Below are 16073 nucleotides of genomic sequence, written 5' to 3'. Positions count from 1 at the left end.
GTCAAACTGCCCTTCTAAGATGACCAGAGCCTAAATACCTGGGACAAAGGTGCTCAGGTGGACTTGGTTGGCTGCTGGGGGAATTCTGGGGCCAGTTTTCCATCCTCTGTACTTTTCCTTTTCATGAGCTAATTAATGGTGCCCCTTTTCCCATCAGTGAGTTTCAGTTGATTTCTATCTATTGATCTACCTCCCATCAACTTCCTTTCTTGGCCATATCCAAGCTAAGTAGCACAGAGTGCTGCTCTTAGTCTCAGGGGCTCACTCTCCTAGGAAAGGCAAGGCCTCATGTTGTTCAGAGGGCCTGGGTACCTCAAACCCACACCCATACCCATTTCCTTTCCTGGCCTCCCGCAGCCAGCATCCACAGAGCTGGCTTCCCTTCACTTGGAAGGCTGGGGCAGGCCCGAGGCCCAGGGACGGGGTCTCCTGTCTCTACATGACAGTGGCGTCCCCTGTCTCCACCTGGCAGCTCTGCTGTATGGCACCGTGAGGCAGACACTGAAGGTGGAGGGAGGGAGGGAGATGAGGAGGGAATCCCATTAATTTTTCCTGTCCTAAATCAATTTAATGTCAGCCTCTGATGACTCTGATTTGATTTTTTTTTTATTCTTAGTATTACAAAGATCAGACTGGCGCTATCAGCAGCTCAAGCTTGGAAGGGGGATGCCACGGTGGAGGCTGTCAAAAAGGGAATAGTACTAGATTACACCAATTATCAAGTATGTTGCTAATTAGACACCCGTGCGTCCCTCTGGTTGGCAGGAAGGGGAGGATGTGCCTGGCACTGGTGCTGTTACATGCTTGGCTGAGTGGCGGTGGTCACACACCATCCCAGTTCTGGAATTAGACATCCCTGGGAGAACAGCAGTTTTCAGGATCCCCATGACACTGCCTGATCTCTACGCTCTGTCCTCCTTGCTTCCTTCTAGGGGCTGGTTCTCCAGAGAGATCAACCCCATGTAAGATTTGTGCTGAAAAAGTGTCATGTACCTCTAATATCTAGACCAGGTGGTCAAAGAGAAATTTATGGAAAGAATCTGATCAAGAACATGTTGAAAGTCTGAAATCTTCCTTCCCCTTGGGAAACTGAGGCTGGGTGAGGGGTATATTTGGCTAAGGTGCCACTGACAGTTGTGGCTGAGTGGTGCCTGAATTTTGGGTCTCTGGGTCCCCTTCCTCATCTAAGAGTCTGTTACCAATCTGCCATCCTGGCTTCTTTTGCTCTACTCACACGGGAATCAGGCAGGCAAGGAATCACTCCTCTAGTGTTGGAAGTCTGAGCATTCGAGTTACTGAGGCCTGGATGGGGATGGGCTGGCAGGACCTGGAGGCTTAGATCTACAAGCACTGTGAGCGAGGCCTATTGCTCTAGGCTTTGACAGCCTAAGACCTATGACTTTAGGCATGGAAGTTGGAGGCTTTCAGTCCCAGTAGCCCTGGCACTCAGAAGATGTTGCTATCCTCAGCTTTCGACAGCAACAGACAGTAGCAGCTGGCAGTAGTTACTAGCACTAAAGATCTGAAACCAGTCATGGGTGCTGGGGTCCTGAGCTCTCGAACTTAGGCCTTCCTTGCATCCAGGAAGGAAAGTTCCTCTTCCCAGCCTTCCATCATTCCTCAGCCTCCAGCCTTCTCTCCATTCCTGCTATCCCTACTGACTCAGACCCTGCCATCCTCTTGAAGCTGCCAGAGCCGCCAGCACTATACTGATCTTTTGCCTTCTGGTACTTGCTTAGACTGCTCTACTAGTAATAAAGATCAAAAGTAGGCAAGTAAAGCCACCTGGGAGAATTCCATTTATTGGAACTGTTGTTACATCGATGGGCAACAGAGGAGGGTCGGTCTCTCAGCTGACTGGGAAAGTGGACCAATCACCCCAGGAAAGGGGTGGTGGTGGTAAGGCAGCTCGCACCAATCACAGCTGACCTTCATGCAAATGAAGGACTGTGTTTGCACCAGTCATGGTCCGGGACCCATAAGCAAACATGAAAGTCTGTTTGTAACAATCAAAACAGACCTTCAAGGAAATGAAGGATTTTTTTTCCCCAATCACAGGCCTTGAGACTCTTTTTTTTTTTTTTGTTGGTCGTGGGGCCTGAACTCTGAACCTGGGCGCTGTCCCTCAGCGTTTCAGCTCAAGGCTAGCATTCTACCACTTGAGCCACAGCACCACTTCCCAATCACAGGCCTTGTACTGGACCATTGAGGAAAGTGTTCTGCTTCTGACCCCAGCTAAAATGGCTAGATTGGCTGCTTGCCTAATAATCTTTCACTGGAGAAAACTAGGGTACCAGGGCAAGGCCTAACAGGGTCATTTAGGTAATCCAATGACCCTGGTCCCCAACACCTATCTTACTTAAATTACTAAAGCAAACATTAAAAAGGGGAGTCACCATGGAAGCTCATCAGTAACATTTACAGTGGTTTAATAGTATGAATAGTGCTTCAACCATGCTTAACTGCTAAGTGCAGTTTTATTCCCACCCTTTGGGGGTACCTTGAGTGTACACAGGGCTGTCTGATTCTCCTCCTTCCCCCTCCAGCCTTCCAACTTGGTGAGCTGCAATCTAGAATTTTCCAGAGTGGGAAGGTCCTCCCACTTGCTCGAGGACTCACACATCAACATGGCTGCTCCATTTCAAGACATGGATGGGCTTTGCTTTGGGGTCAGAAGGATTGTGTAAATCCTACAACTTAGCAACTCAGTGACCTTAACCAAATCCTTCAGCCTGTTGAACCCCAATGGGAGCAGAAAGCCTAGAATGAGAAAGAAATCATGAAAATTAATTATTAGGAATTAATAGTTCAAGCAAAATAGTGGCGGGAGGAGGAGACTTAAACGTTATTTTCCTTTAGTAATAAAAAGTAATCGGTGGGCTGGGAATGTGGCTTAGTGGTAGAATGCTTGCATGAAGCCCTGGGTTCGATTCCTTGGTACCACACAAACAGAAAAAGCCAGAAGTGGTGCTGTGGCTCAAGTGGTAGAGTGCTAGCTTTGAGCAAAAAGAAGCTCAGGGACAGTGCCCAGGCCCTGAGTTCAATCTCCAGGACTGGCCACAAAAGAAAAAATACTGAGGGGCCAGCGAGACTCCAGGCATCTGTGAAGTGCCTTCATGCATTATCTCATTGAATCATCTTTGGCAGGGACAGGGGAGGGGGTGCGGCTTGTCAGTTGATAATTCATTTTCCATCTGAATAAACTGAAGATCTTGGAAATGTGGTGATCCCACACCATTGGCATGTAGCAAACCTTGTTATCAGAAGATAAGATGGGTCCTTTAGCCTCTCGGGAATGGAACACTCCTAGGTAGGGGTGGGGAGAGAGCTAGAAACATGGCCCACTAGCCCCTGGCCTCTCTCCCAGTTCCCAGTGCCCAGGCCTTGGGTCAGCTACTCTTGGAAATACAGGCAGCTCTGCTCTGCTGAGTTTTATTATCTTTATCAAATTAATTTACGCCAGCAAGTGTGGTCACCTAATTAAGACATTTCCCAGGGCCCTGTGCCTGCTGCTTAATGAGGCAGGAGCAGCTGGACTCAGGTTCTGAGTGTCCTGGGGTGAGGAGGGGAGAGGAGGCGGCCGAGCATGGCTGCCCTGCTGTGGGATCCCCGCTTACCACAGTCCAGGGCTGCATGTGACTGCCACCAGTCACCTTGTCAATCTCTGCTACCCCCCAGGCTCCTCTTCAGCATGTGAAGACATCATGGGAAGGAAGCATGTGGCAGCCGCAGGAGCCCTTCCGTAAGCAACAGAGATGAGACTGTCTACAAGTGACTTGGCCCTAAGGCAGAATGCCTTCAAGTTGGCTAATGAACGTCCTTTCTTGCTGTAAAAGAGATTGTTTTGTTTTGCTTTTCACAAAGGAAGGGAGGGAAGGCAGTCTGCAAGCTAGCAGGCCAGCTAGGAGGCTATTGTCAGTGGCAAAGCAAAGGCAGGTAAGCAGGGGACTGATGGCTAAAGAGAGAGTCAGGGACAGCCTGCTTGTCTCTGGCTTGGGAAACTAGATGGAGAATGGCTAGTTTGCCGATCCATGTATCTGCATATCTATCTACACATCCATCCATCAATCCATCCATCTATCCATTCACCTACCACCCACCCATCTATCCATCTATACATCCACCCATCTAGCTACTAATCCATCCATCCACCCATCCATCTATCCACCCATCTACCCATCATCCATCTGTCCATTTAGCCACCTACCATCCACATATCCATCCATCCACCCACACAGCCACCACCTGTCCATGTACCTACTCACCATCCATGCATTCTTGCATTCATCCATCCATTCACACATCCACATGTCCATCACCCATCCATTGATCATTCATTCACCTACCATCCATGTATTCTTTTTTTCTAAGTTAAGAATGTTTAGTACCTTGCTCATGTAACTGTAACTGCTCTGTACAGCATTTTTACAATAAAAAAAATACACAATGGAATTCTATGCCTCCATCAGAAAGAATGACATTGCCCAATTTGTTAGGAAATGGAAAGACTTGGAAAAAAATATATAAAGTGAAGTAAGCCAGGCCCAAAGAAACATAGGTCCCATGGTTTCTCTTATTTGCAATAACTAGTATATGTCTGAGACAAGCAGAAACAGTCAGATTAAGTTGATGTTAGTCAAAATGAACCTCAAGATAAGGGCTCAAATATTTTTTTCTTTCTTGCTATTGTTTCTAACATATTTATAAGTATTTTTTTGTTGCTTTGTATGTCCCCATGGTATAACCCCTGTTTTTCACTGTATTTGATGTTGGTATAATTTGTCATTCATGTATTCTTGCATCCATCCATCCATCCATCCATTTGTCTATCCATCTAACATAGACCTACATACACACTCATGTGTGAACGGCTCACCTTCTGTATGACAGGATCCGAGTACCTGGTATTGGAAATAAGACCTGAGCCACACCAGGTCTCTGTTCTCACAGAGCTAACAGTCTAGTAAGAACTTTGTGTCCAACTTGTCAGCACTTAGAATCATCAACCCTTGAGTCTAGGTGCATCCAAGCTTACAATCAGACAGTCTTTACTATTTTTTTATTAGCTGGCTTTAGGCAAGAGCCAACTTTACCCACCGACTCATTCAAAGCCTTGCTGACACCCTGTGAGATGGTGTCTCCCTTGTTTCAAGTTGCTGCTGATGCCTTGAAGACGTAGAAGGGTGGCCAAGTTCGCAGGCCCGTCAGACACCTCTCTCCTCCTGGGCCTCCTCGCTCTCCCCTCCCTGGCTCCCTTCCAGCAGGCATGCCCCAGCATGCTAGAGTTGCAGGACACCATCCTTCCCATGTTGCAGTCTTCCAGGCACCTCTGAATGAGCCTGTGCGGCCCTGGCCTGGTACCAAGTTCAGTCTGTCCTTGACCCTCCAGCCTTCTAGCCTTCTCTTCCCTGTCCACTCCTTTCCCACTGCTCACGCTTCTGTGTCCAGCCCTTTGGCTGCTTCTCCAGCCAGATTGCTGGAGCCCTGCCCACCCTGCTCTGCCTTCGCTCCTGTACCCATCCTGCCATAGGAACATTTCTAGTAATTGCAAGAAGACAAGAATAATTATGCACACACAGGAACCCTTTGCCTCTGTGTGTGCATGCGTGCGTGCTTGCTTGCATGCATGCTCCTGTGCACTTGTGGTTGTGTGTCAGTATACTGTGGCTTGAACTCAGGGCCTGGGCACTGTCCCTTAGCCTTTTTTTGCTAAAGGTTGGTACTCTACCACTTGAGTCACAGCTCCATTTCCAGCCTTTTGCCAGTTAATTGTAGGTAAGAGTCTCACAGACTTTCCTCCCCAGGCTGGCTTTGAAATGCAGTCCTCAGCTCTCATCCTCCTGAGTAGCTAGAATTACAGGTGCAACCACCAGCGCCTGGCACGATTCACTTTAAACTGGCTGGGTTTTCCCCTCTGGAATGAAGTTGGCCAAGAGCTGCTTCTTGGGGGGGGGGTCCCGTGTGATGTCCACGATTCATCTTGGAGGTGTGGAATGACTTCTTCATACGAAGGTGTGCGGTGTGTGTGTGGCCCAGTTCTCCCTGGTTGCTTCCAGTCGAGTGATTCCATGTAACTGACCAGGAGCTGCCTTCTATGGGGTCTCAGCGCCCCTCAGATCTGTGCCAGCCTCACCACTGATATGGGCCGCCTCCACCTGTGAGGGCTGTGGGGCTGCCCCGGGGACTTGGGCCCTGTTGCCTTTCAGTTTTACAACTTTGTTTATGCAGCGCTCTGCTGAGCATTCTTGTCTCCTCTGTGTGGACCGGGGAGGGGCTGTGTGTTCGGCGGGAGGCAGCAGGCAGGGGCGTCCTGGCTGTCAGCGTCAATCTCCCTCTTGCTGACCTTATCTGCTCCGGCAGTTCCCCCACGCTGGCACAGCAGCCCCAAATGTGGGCACGGCAGGGCATGGAGAAAGGTGAGCAGTCAGATGCTACGCTGGTGGCTGTGGGTACCACTGGGGGAGAGGGGAGCTGGGAGGGAGGGAGCACTCACAGGGCAGGGAGCTGCTGTGATTTCAGCCAGCCGGGCCAGGTGCATCTTCAGGCAAAGCCTGATGCGGCAGGCCACCCTGCAGTTCCGGTGACCTTGAATTGGTCCCAAGGGTAGAGACCTGTCAATCGTCATCAGGTGATAGATGGAAACCTAGTTCCGTGCAGGTGTGTGGGGCGTGGAGGTTCCAGCAGCCCGAGGGCAGGTTTGGGGGAAGAGCGGTGCAGGGCCCTTGCGGGGGGCTGGCAAAGCCAGTAGGTGTGTGCGTGGGGCAAAGGGGTATGAAAGGGTCAGGGCCGCGAAGGTCAGGAGCCTCAGACAAGTGGGGAAGGTCAGCCAAGCGAAAGAGAGGGTGCCTTGTGATGCCGTGCCTGCTACACGAAGAGTTTATGCCTATGTGCTCTTCAAATGACGTCTGCCCTGCCCTGTGTGGTGCCTGATGCCTCCTGACCCTGAGATCTGGGAACTCTGCCCCAGCCAGGGGGAAGGCCGGGAGGACCTCCTGGAGGGGGAGGCCTGGTTTTCCATGTTGGCTGATCAGGTGCTCTGTTTTTCACTGAGCTCTGACGGCTGGCAGGAGCGGAGGCTGGGAGGCCTCCCTAGCCCTGAGCCTTGAGAGGACAGGGAGGGAAGACGGGGCTGAGGCCCAGGGAGGGTCGTGAGGAGTGGGCCGGGGGTGCCTGAACCTGGGGTGCCGTGGGGCTGAGTCTTTGGTTTCTTTTCCCCAAGAAGAAGTCCAGCTTGTTCCTGAGAGTTTAGGAAGCCGGTGGCAGGGAGCCCCAGGGCCTCTGCCCACTCTGGGGCTGTGAGTGGGGCTCACGCATGCTCACCTCTGCCTCCGCCAGCCTTGGAGAGGCCTGTCCCTCTGAGCAGCTTTGTGGGAGCTCCAGGTGTGTGGGATGGACCTGCTGAGGGGGGCGGTGGACACTGGGGTTCAAGAGGTAGGGACCGAGCTGGGTCTGGCCTTGGCACCTCTGGCTGCTGGTTGGGCAATGGGTAGAGCTGATGGAGTGTGCGCTGCCCCCCTCTGAGCCCCCGACTCTGTGTCTGCTCCCCACCCCTCCCCACGCCGGCCCCTGCCAAAGCATCGAAAGGGTAGGAGACAGCCCTGGAGACAGATGGGGGGACCACCCTCTGCCGCTGGGGGGCTGGAGGGCCTCACGGGCATCCTGTGATTGTGCCTGGAGATGGAGAGGAGAGGGAGGCCCGAGGCTGCCCTTCTAGAAAGGCTGAAGCTCCCTGCGGGGCCATAAAGGGACCCGATGGCTTGAATAGAGCCAGGCCTGCTGGCCCCGACTGCAGCTTGGCCAGTGAACCTCTCCAGCCCCACAGGAAGTTTGCACGGGAGTCAGGGATCCAGCCTGGGACCTGGCCTCCTCTGGGTGGGTCCCCCAGGGCCTCCTGTAGCAGCCGGGGGTGGGGGGGGCTGGGCCTCCATGCTGGTCATGGCACTCTTGATGCCTTCTCGTTGGACCTTACCAGCCCTGTCAAGAGTGGAAGACACAGGCTCAGAGTGGTGAAGCCACTTCCTCTGGGTCACACAGCTGGGTGGGGCGGGGCTCAGGACTGGGCTCCACACAACTCACTACGTGCCCATAGGGAGTCGGGGTACCCACCCTTAGAGCTATACAACTGGTGGGTCCTTTGGGACTGCAGGGGGGGTGGGACAAGGACTTATCTGTTGTCTGATGGCTTCCTGTTTTTCCTTCTTGAAGACACTGGAGAGGGGTGGGAGGTGGGGACAGCGCGAGGTTTTCTGCAGTGGGCTTTGGAGTCGTATAGACTTGGGAGTCCTGCTCTTGCTGCCACCCCTGTGTGCCAAGGGACAAATCCCTTATTCTCTCTCTCGTCTTGGGCTTCATGCCTGGCTTTGACTGCGGATGTCGGTCCAGGCCATCCTCACCCTTCCCACCAGCTCCTTAGGTACTGCAGGAAGCGATGATCAGAGAGGCAGCACAGCCACGCAGGGTCACACAGCCAGCAGGCTTCCGTGGCCTGCCCTAGCCAGGCATCACATTACCCGTCAGAGCCACCTCTGACTTGGAGCCATTCGTGTCCCCTGCAGTAGACTTGCGCTGTGTGTCTTTCTGGTGCACCTCTGGTCTCTCCTGGCCCTGGCTGAGCACTTTAACATCTTTTGGGATCCTTCTAATCCTGCAAGGCGGAGAGTGCTACCCTGCCCCCATCTCAGGGAGGAGATGAAGCTCAGAGAGGCCAAGAAGCAAGCCCCAGGTCAAGCAGCAGGGAAGGGGTTGGGGCAGGGGATCGGCAGCCAGGCCTCCCTTCCCCTGCCCCACTCAGGAGATGCCAGCCCCCCCATCCCAGGGGGGTGTCTCCAGGGGCTGAGGAGGGGGAGGGGTGGCAGTATGTGGGGAGGGGGAGCTGTGCCAGGCCAGGTAGACCCCCCCCTTTCCACCCTGCCTGACTCTAGCACGTGGCCCTCTGTCTGTCACTCTCCCCTGCCCCCAGTCTTCTAGAAGGTTCCTTGTGGCTTTTCTGATCTGGATTCCTTTCAAGTGCAGTCCTTTGTTGGGTGACATCGTACAGGCACTCCCCACGCAGCAGAGATCACAGCCGGAGATGACACAGGTGTCTCCCTCTCTCCTTCCCCTCCACGGAGCCCCCGGGGGGTGGGGGGACTCAGGAGGTCACTTTGAAGCCGCCGGCCCTCCGCCCTCCTTGAGCAGATGGCAGGCAGGGGGAGAGCGGGAAGGTCACCCAGGCAGGCCGGGGCAGGGTCCAGGTGGGTCCGGCAGTCCTTGTGGAGTCCCGGAGCTATGCTTTGTGGATTTCCCTGTGCAGATGTCACCTGCACCTGAGCACAGGGAGGAGCTGGAGACCCGAAGGCTCGGGGCTGAGGCTGGAGCGTCCACATGTGTCCCTGCCCGCTCCAGGCCTGGCACGAGGAAGGCTGTTTGTCCACTGGCACAAAGTTCAGCCCAGCATCTTTGAAGGGAAGATCCAGAAATAGCTGTGTGCGCCGTCCCTGAGGCTCGGCCTGCTCTGGGGCACAGCTTCTCCGTGGGGTTCCCCACACAGGCAGGGCTGGGCCGGGTCCCGGGAGGGAGTCAGCCAGCTCCCATCTGGCTGTGGGACTTGGTCAAAGTCTCTGCTCCTTTCTGGGCCTCAGTTTCCCCAGAGGGAAACACCTGTGAATCTCTGGAGCCTGAGCAACCAGACTCCAGCCCTTTCTTTTAATTCCTATGGTGCCTTGGGCCCCGCAAATGCAAGTGAGACTTATGGCTCCCACCCTTCCCCGACAGACCCCGGCCTGGGACCCTGGAAGCCCAACCCTGCCCGGGTCCTCTCCAGAGAGTCCTGGTTCCATCCTCTGCCAAGAGAGGACTGGTACAGCAGCGGCATGGCAGACTTCGGAGCAAAGCAGATTCCTCACTCACTTATATGACTTTGGATGTTGCTTAATCTCTGCCTTCCTACCTGGGATGTGAATACAAATTGTTTGGTTTTTTGGTTGTTTTGCCAGTGCTGGGGCTTGAACTCAGGGCCCTGGGCACTGCCCCTGAGCTTTTGTGCTCAAGGCTAAGGCTAGTACTCTACCACTTGAGCTACAGCTTTACTTCTGGCTGGAGATAAGAGACTCACAGACTTTCTCGCCTGGGCTGGCTTTGAACTGTAATCCTCAGATCTCCGCCTCCTGAGTGGCTAGGATGACAGGTGTGAGCCACCAGCACTGGGCCTGGAGACTAATTATTAAGAGAGTAGATAATGAGGCTGTAAGAACGGCAGTGGCAGGCAGCACGGGGCCGGGAGGTGGTAGGAACCGCTGTGGTAGATGGATGAATGAACAGCCCCAGCACTTAGTCTGTACTGGGAGTCTGTGCGGCCTCAGCAATTAGAGAGAGCTCCTTCTTTCATGGTGAGAACCCACAGTTAGCTTACTTCCCATCTCTTCCCCCAGCTCTGGCCCTGTGACTCGCTTTAGAAGTGGAACTCGTGGAATTCACCTGCTCAGGTGAGGGCTGTTGAGGAGGCTGAGTCTCTGCAGAGGCCCTCACTGAACACAGCCTGGGTCAGCCAGCCACCAGCCGTGCAGCCCTGCAGACCCCGGTCACGTGACCCCGTCCACACTTTGCTCCGTGGGCTGCTGGAGTTAGTCCCGGCTTTGACCCTCGGTGTCCCCACTGTCATTTCATTGGTGGTGCTGGGGGCTGCAGCTGAGCTGCCCCCCAACTCTGTCCCAACTTTCCTGGTACCCCGCCTGCCATGGAACATCAACTGACCCATCTGGGCCTCATTCATTTTCTTCCTGAGCTGGGTAATAAAACCAACTTACACCACCCCATTGGGCAGATTCAAAAAACCTCACCTTGAGGCTGTGCACAAGATATGGCACAAGTCCGGGGGGCTTGTCTCAGCTAGCTACAGCTGCATAACAAAACAGTCCACATGGGGGAAATGTAGCCTGTCATCTTTGTGTGCACTGGCTTTCTGTTTGTCTATCTGCGGCAGGTGACAGGGTGAGAACAGACTTTTCGGAGACCAAACCTTGCACCGGTCACCCTCGGGACTGACTCTGTCCGCGCCTGGCAGTGGCCATGCAGTTGGCTGGTTGCGCTGCAGAGTCCAGGATTGCTATGAATACATGGTTGGTGGCTGTTGCTGGCAGCTTGGTTAGTGCTCCCAACGGGGGCTTCTGGAATCTTCTCTATACCTTGGGTTTTCTTATAGCCCTAAGTCTCAAGCAGTTCCCATGGAAGAATCTTGCAGAGAAGCCATTCCTGGGGATGAGTACTGGCACTTCCTGCTGGCTAAGATCCTATTGGTCAAAGTGGCCTGGCCCAGCCCAGAGGCAGAGTGGGAGGTGAGCCCAACAAGGGCGGAATCCTAGAGGCACATTGTGTTGAAGCCTTCAGGCCACAGGGCTAGCACAAGCTCTGTGGGTGGCTCAAATCGTTCCTGTGGCCCTGTCGATAATGCCGAGGCCAGATTTATGGTCCCCTCAGCTCCTGGCTGGTCAGGAGGATGAATGACTCACTCAGGGCCACACGACGGGAGGGGGAGCAGAGCCAGATAAATCATGGGGTTCACGGGATCAGCTCTACTGATAAAGTCATCTGTAACCGAGAAATGACGAAAACATAAAGCGTCAGGCATTGAAACATTCGTTAGGAGTCTGGAGGACGGCAGGCCATGGCAGGGACCGGCTACGTGGGGCCGGCCTGACAGCGGGAAGGGAGGGCGGCAGGGTCAGAGGCTGGACCCTAGGAGGACTGACCGTCACTCAGACCCTGGCCCATTCCTAGGAGCCTGACAGCGGGAAGGGAGGTCGGCAGGGTCAGAGGCTGGCCCCTAGGACTGACCGTCACTCAGACCCTGGCCCATTCCTAGGACAGTGTGAGGGCCGGCTGGAGGGGCTGAGTTTACAAATGGAGAATGAAGGCGTCCCTCGGGATCCAGGCTCAGAGATTTCAAGTCACTTTCTTACAGCCTTTCAGCTGGGTTACTGCGATGCTGAGTGTGGGACCAGGCCTGCATTTTGTCTGAAAATACTCTGTGGTTTTCAGAGAACATCAACCCTTTTGTGAAGCGGGTCCATTGGAGCCACAGGTCAACAAGTCAGGAAACACCAGATCCCTCCCTCCCTCCCTCCCTCCTTCCTTCCCTCCTTTCTTTCTTTCTTTCCTTCCCTCCTTCTTCCTCTCTCTCTCTCTTTCTCTCTCTCTCTCTTTCTCCCCTTCCCTTTCTCTTCTTTTTCTCTCCCACACTGTGGCTTGACCTCAAGGCTTTGGCCCTGGCTTAACTTTTTTGTTCAAATTTAGCACTCTACCACTTAAGCCACAGCTTCACTTCTGGCTTTTTACTGGTTAATTGGAGATAAGACTCTCACAGGCTTTCCTGCCTGGGTGTGCTTCAAATTACAACCCTCAGATCTTAGCCTTCCGAGTAGCTAGGGTAACAGGTGTGAGCCACCAGTGTCCAGCTGCTTTTCTTTAACGTTCTTGATCACAAAGCTATGTGGACCGGCAACCTGGTAGACAATTAAGGTTAAACTTCAGATTGGGGGCGGGGGTGGTAAAAAGAAGACTCACTTAGATCCTTTATTGGCTGTGTGACTTTAGGAAAAAAAGCACTAACCTCGCTGGGCTTCTGTGTCCCCTGCAAGCTGTGAGAGGGGGCTCAGTAAGCTCTCCATGGGGGGCTGGGTGCCCCCCCAGGCTCACAGCTGCCACACTGAAACACTGCTGTCCCTCATGACCCATGTCCCACCCTTTCAGACGAGATTCCTCCGGGCTTGGCAGTGTGGGTGCAGCATATACGTGCCTGCCTTGCCCGTGTGCCCGCACCCCAGTCCCAGAGGACGATCAAGGAAGAGACTCAAGCAAAACGAATCATTCGCCTACAGCACCGGCTGCTGATTTATTTCTGGGAAGGACTGGGGTCCCCTGCCACAGTGACCTCCATTAACGGGGATGCGTTCAAAGCCACCAATTGGGATGCAGTGCGCCTCTCCTGGCCCTTCAAAGAATCCGCTATGAAATGTGGAAGCCGCTGGCTGAGCACCGGGAGCGTGTGGAGTGGGATCCCTGCGGGAAAGACAAGTTCCCATCAAAGGCACCTGAGGATGGGCTGCAGCTGTGGGCATTCTTCCCGCAAGCCTGTGGGGGTGGGGTGACTTCCACCGCAGGATAAAGCAGATTTGCCCCAGGCAGACCTGACGCCCAGTGCCCCGCACATCATCCTGAGGTCCTGCCCTTTGTGCAGCTGGTTTCCTGGCCTGACCAGAGCTGATCTGGACTGTAGAGGGGTCACTTCGGTCCTGAGACATAGAAGCATTTGGTATTGAGGGGTCTCTGTCTGTCCAAGGCCAAGACCAGCGAGAGCCACAGGCCTGAGCTCCACTCCACAGGAGGACCTGAGGCCTGGAGGGTCTGGGGGCCGTGACAAGGTCCTGTGACACGGGAAGCTGAGCCCCAACCACGTCTTCGTTCTCAGAAGGTGGTGTGTTTGCCTTGATCCAGCCCGTCACAGCAAGTGGGACCAACTGTGGAATTTTATAGGAGCTACAACAAGCCCAAGAGCGCCCTTGAAAATTTGGTAAGGGGAGTTTTTCTTGTCTCGTCTTTTTGGAAGCTAGTACCTTGGGCTTACCTCTAGGAACTTCCATACGTTGCGTGGCTTAAGCCTGCTGACAGCTGGTGCTCTACCACCTGAGGCACGCTTCTAGCCCAACTTTTTGTCGGTCAACCGGAGATCAGAGTCTCCCAGAGTTTTTCTGCCCAGGCTGGCTTTGAACTGTAGTTCTCCAGATCTCAACCTCCTGAGCTGCTAGTATTGCAAGTGTGAGTCATGGAGCCTGGCTGGGAAGGGGAATTTTCTAGTAGCCAACTGGGAATCAGTGCTGCCCCTGGCCCAGGGTCTGCCTTGGTAGGGTTAGGGTTCCCCCTTCCTTCCTGCAGCCCAGGGAAGGTTCTGATGGACAGCCCAGCTCTTGGGCACTCGGGCACACGGAGCATGGCCTGGGCTGCACACGGCCCAGTTACCCACGCTTCTCACTGTGAGGCCTGTGTCCTGAGGGGTTGAGGTAGGGGCTGCTCGGCTCTATGGCTCCCCAGCATCCACACAAGGCTTCCTGAGGGCCAGGCCAAGCCCCTGGAGAATGCAGGGGTGCTTGGTGCCTGGTCTGTCCACCCCGGAGAGCCGGCCTGGACCCAATAGCTGAGCAGCATTCCTACCCTCTTCCACCTCACAGGCGATGATGGCTCATCCTGCACCCCACTTACTCTCCCCGGCTCTCACACCGCTCCCTCTGTCCCCTGCAAGCTGAAGCCCTACTTCTGACTTAGGGCCTGGCATGGTGGTTGTCTCCTCCAGGCAGCCTTGGCTGTGGCCTGGCCTGCAGCCCCCTCTGGGTTCTTGCTGCCACAGGTCTGTTCTTAGTGCACTCGATCCTGGGGTAGGTTTCCTTCTCTGAATCTGTTTCAAGAGGCCCGAGTAGGGCCTGTCTCTGCCTCTGCCTCTTAGAGCTCCATAAGCTGGAGCTCTGGGAATGGGATCCTGCCAAGGTCCTGGGGTGTAGCTCTATGTGGGGCGTGGCCCAGTGGGTGGGCATGGCCCAGTGGGTGGGCGTGGACCAGTGAGTGGGCGTGGCTCTGTGTATGGGCGTGGCTCTGTATGTGGGCGTGGCTCTGTATGTGGGCGTGGCTCTGTATGTGGGCGTGGCTCTGTATGTGGGCGTGGCTCTGTGTGCTGGCCTAGTTCCTTGTGCCAGTGGCTGCTGGGGCTTTGGGGCCCGGCTGCTCCTTTGGGGAAAGGCCTGGATGTCATTTCTTCACCCTCACAGATCCCGTGGGTCCGCAGGCTTCCCTGAGCTCCGTGGCAGGAGGCGACCCTTGGGCCCGGACTGGGTCAGGCGATTCCCCCACGGCCTCTGTCCATGCTTCTGAACCGGGTTGAGGCTGTATCCATCCCTCTTAGAGCCCTTAGTGGACGTCCCACGGGGCCCGGCAGAGCTGGGACTAGAGTGGGAGGGCCTCCTGCTCAGGGGACCCTGGGGCTCCCGGGGCTGCCACCATGGCCTGGCATAGAGCTCTGTCTTCTTGGCTGACTTACCATGGCCTGGCATAGAGCTCTGCCTTCTTGGCTGACTTCCGTGCTGTGTACCATGGCCGTGTTGTGACCTGCTGGGGATGGACAGGCCTAGACAAGCTCCTGACTCCCGAGCGATTTCCTAGCACCTCCAACCCCTTGCCCTTGGGATGTGCAGCATAAGGACGTGGAGACCCAGACAGAGCCTGGCTCACTGGCGCCGCACTTGAAAGTGGCATCTTTGTGTGAGAGGTTCGACTCTGGAGCCTCAGTTTCCCATCTGTGCACACAGCACAGTGATATGAAGAAAGCAGATGGACAACCCGTGGAACTGCAAGAACTCATGCTAGCACACAGTTGGGTGATGTAAGGGCTTGATCATTATTTCATGTGGGGCGTGTGTGTGTGTGTGTGTGTGTGTGTGTGTGTGTGTGTGTGTGTGTGTGTGTAGTGTATGCTGGTACTGGGCTTAGATTCAGCCTGGGCACTGACCCTGAGTTTTTTCACTGAAGTGCTACCATTTCAGCCACAGCTTCACTTCCAGCTTTTTAGTGGTTAATTGGAAATAAGAATCTCATGGACTTTCCTGCCTGGTCTGGCTTTAAACTGGGATCCTCAGATCTCAGCCTCCCGAGGCTAGGATTACACAGGCGTGAGCCACCGTGGACACCGTGAATCTATTTCATGTGATTATTATTATTATTTAATGTGAGAGCCCTCCATAGAGTTGTCAAGAAACTAATAAGGTCACAGAGCTTCATGTTAAGCTAGGATTTCAGTCTCTGAATCCTATCGCCCTGATAAGGTCTGGCTTTCCTTCTGATGGCAGGGTTAAGGCTGGCGCTCCCTTCTCCCCTTGGCTCTTCATTGACTGTGGCCACATTCAGGCCACAGGCCTCCTGCCTCTTGCCTGTGTCCCTTGGCCCCTTCCAAGGGCCCCAGTCACTTAGAAACTGTGACCTTCCCCTGGACTGACTCAGTGCTGTGCTCCTCCCTTCTGTCACCGCTGTCCCCCCCCCGCCCCCTCCGAGCCTCA

This window comes from Dipodomys ordii, unplaced genomic scaffold, assembly GCF_000151885.1.
Source record: "Dipodomys ordii isolate 6190 unplaced genomic scaffold, Dord_2.0 Scaffold6, whole genome shotgun sequence".
Lineage (NCBI taxonomy): Eukaryota > Metazoa > Chordata > Mammalia > Rodentia > Heteromyidae > Dipodomys > Dipodomys ordii.
This window is presented reverse-complemented; position numbering follows the sequence as displayed.